General features: G+C 35.2%; 1 pseudogene; it reads right to left on the reverse strand.

The window, feature by feature from the left end:
- Positions 1-2109: 2109 nt before the first annotated feature.
- LOC143612275 (secreted RxLR effector protein 161 pseudogene) lies at positions 2110-3355 on the reverse strand (annotated as a pseudogene).
- Positions 3356-7008: the final 3653 nt, after the last annotated feature.

The raw sequence follows: 7008 nt of genomic DNA on the forward strand, positions 1-7008 counted from the left end.
AGCAGGATGGGTGGCCTCTTGGGAAGTCTCCACTTGGGTAACCATAAACAAATCTGTGAGCTCTTCGTGGGCAAAGCGGACAATATTTGTGGTGCAAGGGACCGAATGTTACAGGTGGTATCAGATCCACACTTGTGCCATTCGGGATGGTGGGGAAAACCTCATCAGAGATGGTGAGTCCTCGGGAGTGTCATGAGGTACACCTTAGGCAAATTCCACATCCTAGATGGGATGGTGGGGCAAACCTCATCGAGGACGATGAGTCCAAAATGGGGGTGTTTGTAACATCCTAGGCAAATTCCACATCGGACGTGGACAAGAGAGATCCTTAGTTCATAAGTAAACTCTGCCTCTTAAATCACCAACGTGTTTTGGGCTTAATGGTATTGGACGAGAGGAGAGCTCCACATCTAAGCATGCTCAGGTGAAAGTAGTAGAAGGATGGGTGACCTCCTGGGAAGTCTCCACTTGGGCAACCAAAAACAAATCCGTGAGCTCTTCGTGGCAAAAGAGGACAATATTGGTGGTGCGAGGGGCCGGATGTTACAAAACATGATGTTGTTCACCTTCATGATTCTTGACAAGCACAACACTTATGTTGGTTTTTATACCGCCAAATATAAGGATAATGGCTCATTACTTTCCGGTTTCATTAATAATGGTGCCGAGGATAGATATGTCTTTAACTCTTGGAATGCTTTCTCATGTTGCTCATTCCATTTGAATATTTGTTCTTCATTAGGATATCAAAAAATTCATTCCATTCGTCGAACCTATTTAGGTTGCTACTCTTCCTGTTAATCTTTGAACATATTTAGTGTTTGTTGGGGCATTTCAGGTTGAGGACTGATTTGATATGTTCTGAACTTGCTTCTATCCCTCTTTTGTTGAACATATATCCCAAAATGTTTTCCTAATTCTACTCCGAAATGGCACTTTGAAGGATTCAGCTTCATGTTGAATTTGTCCAGTGTTGATCAGTTCTTCATATATGTAATAGAAAACATAAATATTATGAAAAACCTATAACTAAAACATACCTGTCATAGTTGAAAGAGAAGCCACTGCTTATAAGAAAGATCCAGACGACATGATTGCCAGCTTTGTCGAGTTCCTTTTAGGAGGTATATTAGTGATGGGGATTAGGGTTCTTGAGAAACCTAATAATATAGAGGGAGAGAGGGAGACAAATTTCTAAGTCAGGTTTAGGGTTATGTTGTGTGATGTAAATTAGCCTCTCCATATATTTATATACACCAAGGGGAAACCCTTGATTGGAAAGAAAGGGTAATTTGGTCCATCAACAATTACCTAGCTATTATAATAATAAGGTATAATTAATTAACTTTGACCTATTATTATATAAATGATCATGATGGCCAAACATATATATATATATATATCCATATATTTATTCTTACATTCTCCCACTTAGCCGAATAATCATTTATTATGAGCATTAGATTAGTCTGCAGATTTTAACACTCATTTTAGCTTTAAATTCAAACTGCAGCAAAGAAATACATTCATTGAATTAAACATCAGCTCAGGACTCCCTTAATCGTACTGCAGTCCTTGTTTAAAACCTAAGTAGTTACGATCAAATTTTTATAAGTAAGCCCTTCAAATATTTGATTTGTGTAATAATTTGTCTATATGTCATTACGCATGCAGAACATATTAAGAGACATACAAAATCAAAACTAAGGAAATTTTATTAAATAAAATGTAAATAAGTACAATATTCAATTTAATAAGGTCTTAAGTAAATCCCATATTAGCAACATGTTCTTCAAAAACAAGGTAGGAGACCTTTAGTCATCGGATCCGCTAGCATATTATGTGTACTAATATACTCAATATAAAGTTTATTTTCCTCAACTCGTTCATTCACGAACAAATACTTTGTAACAAGATATAAACCAGCTCAGTCAAACTATTACTGTTCAAGAAAACTAATGACAGCTGAATTATCATTAAAAGTTTCAGTGGTCTAGAAATGGAATTGAATATTTTGAGTCCAGAGATCAGATTTTTAAGCAACATTCCATAACATATAGCATTATAAACAACTATATATTCTACCATCATAGTGGAAGTTATCGTTAACTATTGTTTATGACTCCTCCACAAGATGGGCCCGCCTGCTAACATAAAGACATACCCCGAACTGGACTTCTTGTCATCTTTGCATTTAGCAAAGTCAGAATCAGAATAACCTACCACTTCTAAATTATCACTTCTTCCATAAGTCAGTTTGTAGTCTTTCGTCATTTGAAGATATCGAAGCACCTTCTTAGTTGCTTTCCAGTGTTCAAGGCCAGGATTAGTCTGATAACAACCTAGCATTCCAGAAATATAAGCACTATCTGGGCGAGTATAAACTTGTAAATACATAAGTCTCCCGACTACTGATGCGTAAGGTATCAATCTCATTTGCTCCTTTTCAACCTCTGTTTTCGGACATTGGAAACTGCAGTTGGGTTACAATGTTGCATTTTGTAACGAGTAAGGACACGATCAATGTAGGCCCTTTGTGATAATCCTAAGATCCCTTTTTTGGCTGTTTCGGAGAATTTTGATGCCAATAACATAAGAAGCATCTATGAGATTATTCAAGTCGAAGTTATGTGAGAGTAATCGCTTCGACTCATGCAACATGTCTAAAATATTTCTTGCCAATAAAATATCATCTACATAAAGGATAACTATAGTAAACTTACTCCCACTCATCTTGAGGTAAGTGCGATGATCCATTTGATTCTTTGCAAAACCTTGTTTCTTCATGACTTAATCAAACTTTAGGCACCATTGATGTGATGCTTGTTTCAACCCATATATTGACTTCTTGAGCTTATAAACTAAAGGTTCTTTACCTTTAGGTTTAAAACCTTCTGGTTGCTTCATGTACACCTCTTCATCTTAACTGTCTTTAAGAAAAGCATTTTCACGTCCATCTGATGCAACTGTAAATTAAAATGAGCTAATAGGGCTATAACGATCCTTAATGAATCTTTTCGAGAGACAGGTGAAAAAGTCTCTTGATAATCAATTCCCTCTTTCTGAGTGTAGCCCTTTCCAACCAATCTCGCTTTATAGCGTTCAACGTTCCCATTTGGATCAAGTTTGGTTTTGAACACCCATTTATATCCTAATGGTTTGACACCGTTGGGAAATTCTACCAAACGTCATTTTTCCTCATGGAGTTAAGCTCATCAAGCATCGATTTGTTCCATTCAGAAGACTGATCACTATTTATGGCTTCATTATAAGAGATAGGATCATTTAGCTTTCCAACGTCAGCTTCAGTCAGGTAGGTGAAATAATCATCAAAATTAGTAGGTCTTATGGACATGGATGACCTCCTGAGTTGATTAACGGGTTCAGCATTGTCTTGGTTTTGAGTGTTTGATGTGCCCTCATTTTCTGTTATAACGGGTTCTGGTGTGGAGAAGTTGGTGTAGTAGGTTCAATTGCATGGGGTACAAGAGGAATAACCGGAGTTACAATACTCGACGATTCTCCCCACGCATCTTGTATTTCTTGCAATTCTTCATAAGGGTTAGTACTGCTCCCACTGATCTTGTAATCCTTAAAGAACATGGTACGCTTGGTTTCTACAATACGAGTGACATGGGAAGGACAATAGAAATGATAACCCTTTGAATTTTCAGGATACCCGATAAAGAAGCATGTAAAAGTTTTAGGGTCAAGTTTCTTTAGGAAAGGGTTATAAAGTTTTGCTTCAGCAATACAGCCCCATACTTTCATAAAATTAAGAGTCGGTTTTCTTCCTACCCAAAGTTCATATGGAGTTTTAGGGACAAACTTAGAAGGAACTCTAATTAGTATATAAGCGGTTGCTTTTATGGCTTCAGTCCAGGAAAATAGAGGTAAATTAGTGTTGGCTAACATATTGCGTACCATATCCATAAGGGTTCGATTTCTCCATTTAGCGACACCATTTTGCTGAGGAGTACATGGCATGGTATATTGGTTCACGATCCCATGGCCCTTACAAAATTCATAAAATTGACCAAGGGCATGACCCAGATCAATATGTCTTCCATAATACTCACATCCTCTATTTGATCTGACAACTTTTATTTGACGATCTAATTGTTTTTCAACTTAAGTTTTATAATCTTTTAAAGTTGTAACAGATTCAAATTTTTCTTTAGTGAGATACATGTACATATATAAAAAATAATCATCAATAAAAGTGATAAATGAGGTATGTCCAGCTATGCCAGCAATGGGGAAGGACCACTAATTTCAGTATGAATGATTTCTAATAAATTAGAGCTCCTAGTGGCGCCTTTCTTATTTGTTGATGTCATTTAAGGAAATTCGACACATGTTCCAAAATCGGTGAAATCGAGATCTGGTAAGACTTCATTCTTCATGAGTCGGGCTAACCAGTCTCGTGAGATGTGTCTTAAAAGTTGATGCCACAACATAGAACAAGTCTCTAAGTATCGTTTCTCTTTAATCTTTGTGAGTGATTCATTAGTATTATATGACAGCAAAGATTTAAAAAAATTATCATCTAGTTCTAATCTATAAAGACCACCATCCAAAAAGCCATAACCAAACACTTGAGAATTTAAAGAAATAGTAAGTTTGCCATGACCATGAGAAACATCAAAACCGTTCATGTCTAACTTTGGTCCTTATGCAAGATTCCGAGTAATCTCAGTAATATATAAGGTATCATAAAGTTTAATACATAAACCATTTTTCATTATTAATTGTAAAGTTCCCACATCCTTGACTTCAAGTTCTTTATTATTCCCCAGTCTTAGTGTTCTTTAGTTTCTTTCCAGCTTCTAGATTGAAAGGAATCCTTGAGTAGAATTGGTCACTTGAACCATAAAACTAGAATCAAACAACCATGTATTAGAAGGAATAGTAAAATTATAAGACTCAAGTATCATAAAGAGATCATTACCTTTCTTAGTCAGCCACTCCTTAAAGTTTGAGCAGTCCTTCTGCTTATGAGTGTACTTCTTACAGAACTTGCAGAACCGCTTTCCAGTGGAGTTCTGAGAACTCGATGAAGCACCTGTATTAGTCTTATGAACTTTAGCAAACTCCTTTCTTGGATAAGTGTTCTTCCTCTTCTTGGAAAGAACCGGTGGCAAGGTAAGCAACTTCAGGTTTTTCCATCTTCATACGCTTTTCCTCTTGCACACACATAGCAATCAGCTCACTCATAGTCCATTTGTCCTTCTGGGTGTTGTAATCAATCTAGAAAGCTTCATAGGCCGTCGGAAGAGAGGTCATGATGAAGTGCACCAGAAAACCATCACTGATCTCCATGTCTAATCCCTTCAGCTTATGGGCCATGTCGTTCATCATCATAATGTGCCCACGAATACCACTCCTTCCATCGTTTTTCACCAGCTTGAGAATAAGAGTACTAGCATGCGCTTTAGACATTCCTTTGGATTGTTCCTCCACAGAAGCTAGATAAGTTTTAGCATTTTCAGAGTCTGGAATGGATCCTTTTATGGACATGTTAATGGAGTTTTTCATAAGCATTTGAGACATGCGGTTGCATATCTTCCATTTTTGGAGCAAATACTGCTGAGCAGGAGTGTGTTAAGCAGTTAGTGCTAGAGGTTTATCCTCGGTTAGAGCATAGTCGAAATCCAGGAAGGTGAGATTAAGCATAAAAGAGTTCTTCTAGGCAGCAAAGTTATCTCCAGTTAATGATGTGATTCCACCATTCGGAGCTGTCAATAGAATTTATATGAGCATATTAAGATACTAAATTAGAAGAAACTTAGAGTGATCTAGGGGCAAATTAACTAAGGCAGGCATAATAAAGAACCATTTAAATTATGAAGCTGTGATAATAAATGTCTATTATTAACATCAAAATAATATACTAATATAATTCAAAATTCTACACAAATAAAAAATAAATCACCTTTGGGCAGAATTAGATTTTATTTAAGTATATGTGAAAAACAATTGTAACACATCACCTTTGGCAGAAGTGAGACAAACATTTTAATTATGCACGAGTTAGTTTCTTGATATAGGTGTATCAAATCACCTTTGAGCAGAAGTGATACATTTAAATCATGTATAAGCTAAACTACCACAACTTGTATTTATACCTGAATGATTTGTTAGATGTAACACATCATCTTTGGGCATAAGTGTACATCATCATTCACTCAAGTTAAGCATTATCTAGTTTTATAAAAATTTAATTGATATGTATCTTTATATTTAAAGTATTTACAAAACATTGATTAGATAATAGCAAACCAACTATTAGCGCGGATCGAACTGTTCACGGAAAAATAAACTAGTGTACTGTTCACGAAATAAAAATTTAGTGTACTGTACACGAAAAAAATTTTAGTCTCGAGAATTTGAGTTTTCTGGTTTGATGTGTTTTCGAGATTTAGTGTTTTTGGAAACTCAGTGTTTTTCGTAAACTATATTAAGTATTAACTGTAATCACATACACCCATAAGTTGATGAACAGTTGCTTGATAATGTTTGATTTGAATTCTTAGGTATTGTTTGTTTTAACCAAGACTAGATTATTTATAAAAATAATTCCTTTATTAAGTTTCCAAAATTCAAAATATCTTTGTCTAAATTTTAATCAAAAAGTTTAGTAAAACATTATAACAATCCATATCTTGAACCAAACTATGATAGATTTTCAAAAAAACAGTCATGAACATGAAGATCATTAATGTATTAGATTTCGAAAACTGTCAGTTTATATCAGATATGAGTTTTTAAAACCGAAAAATTGTTAGGGTTTTGTTATATTTGGATTTTAATAATAATAAAAAATAAAAAGAGTTGATAAAAAAACCAAAAATTATCTTAGGGTTTATCAGGTTTTATTCAATGTCTTCCGGTTTAGATCCTGAGTTAATGGAAGACATGAAGAACTGATTAATCAACATCGCTCTGATACCACATATTGATCATTTCTTCATGTATGTAATAGAAAACATGAATATTATGATAAAC

The sequence above is a fragment of the Bidens hawaiensis genome, unplaced genomic scaffold, assembly GCF_021521415.1.
Source record: "Bidens hawaiensis isolate Kalapana, Puna unplaced genomic scaffold, B.hawaiensis_p1.1 tig00034190_1, whole genome shotgun sequence".
NCBI classification, from domain to species: domain Eukaryota; kingdom Viridiplantae; phylum Streptophyta; class Magnoliopsida; order Asterales; family Asteraceae; genus Bidens; species Bidens hawaiensis.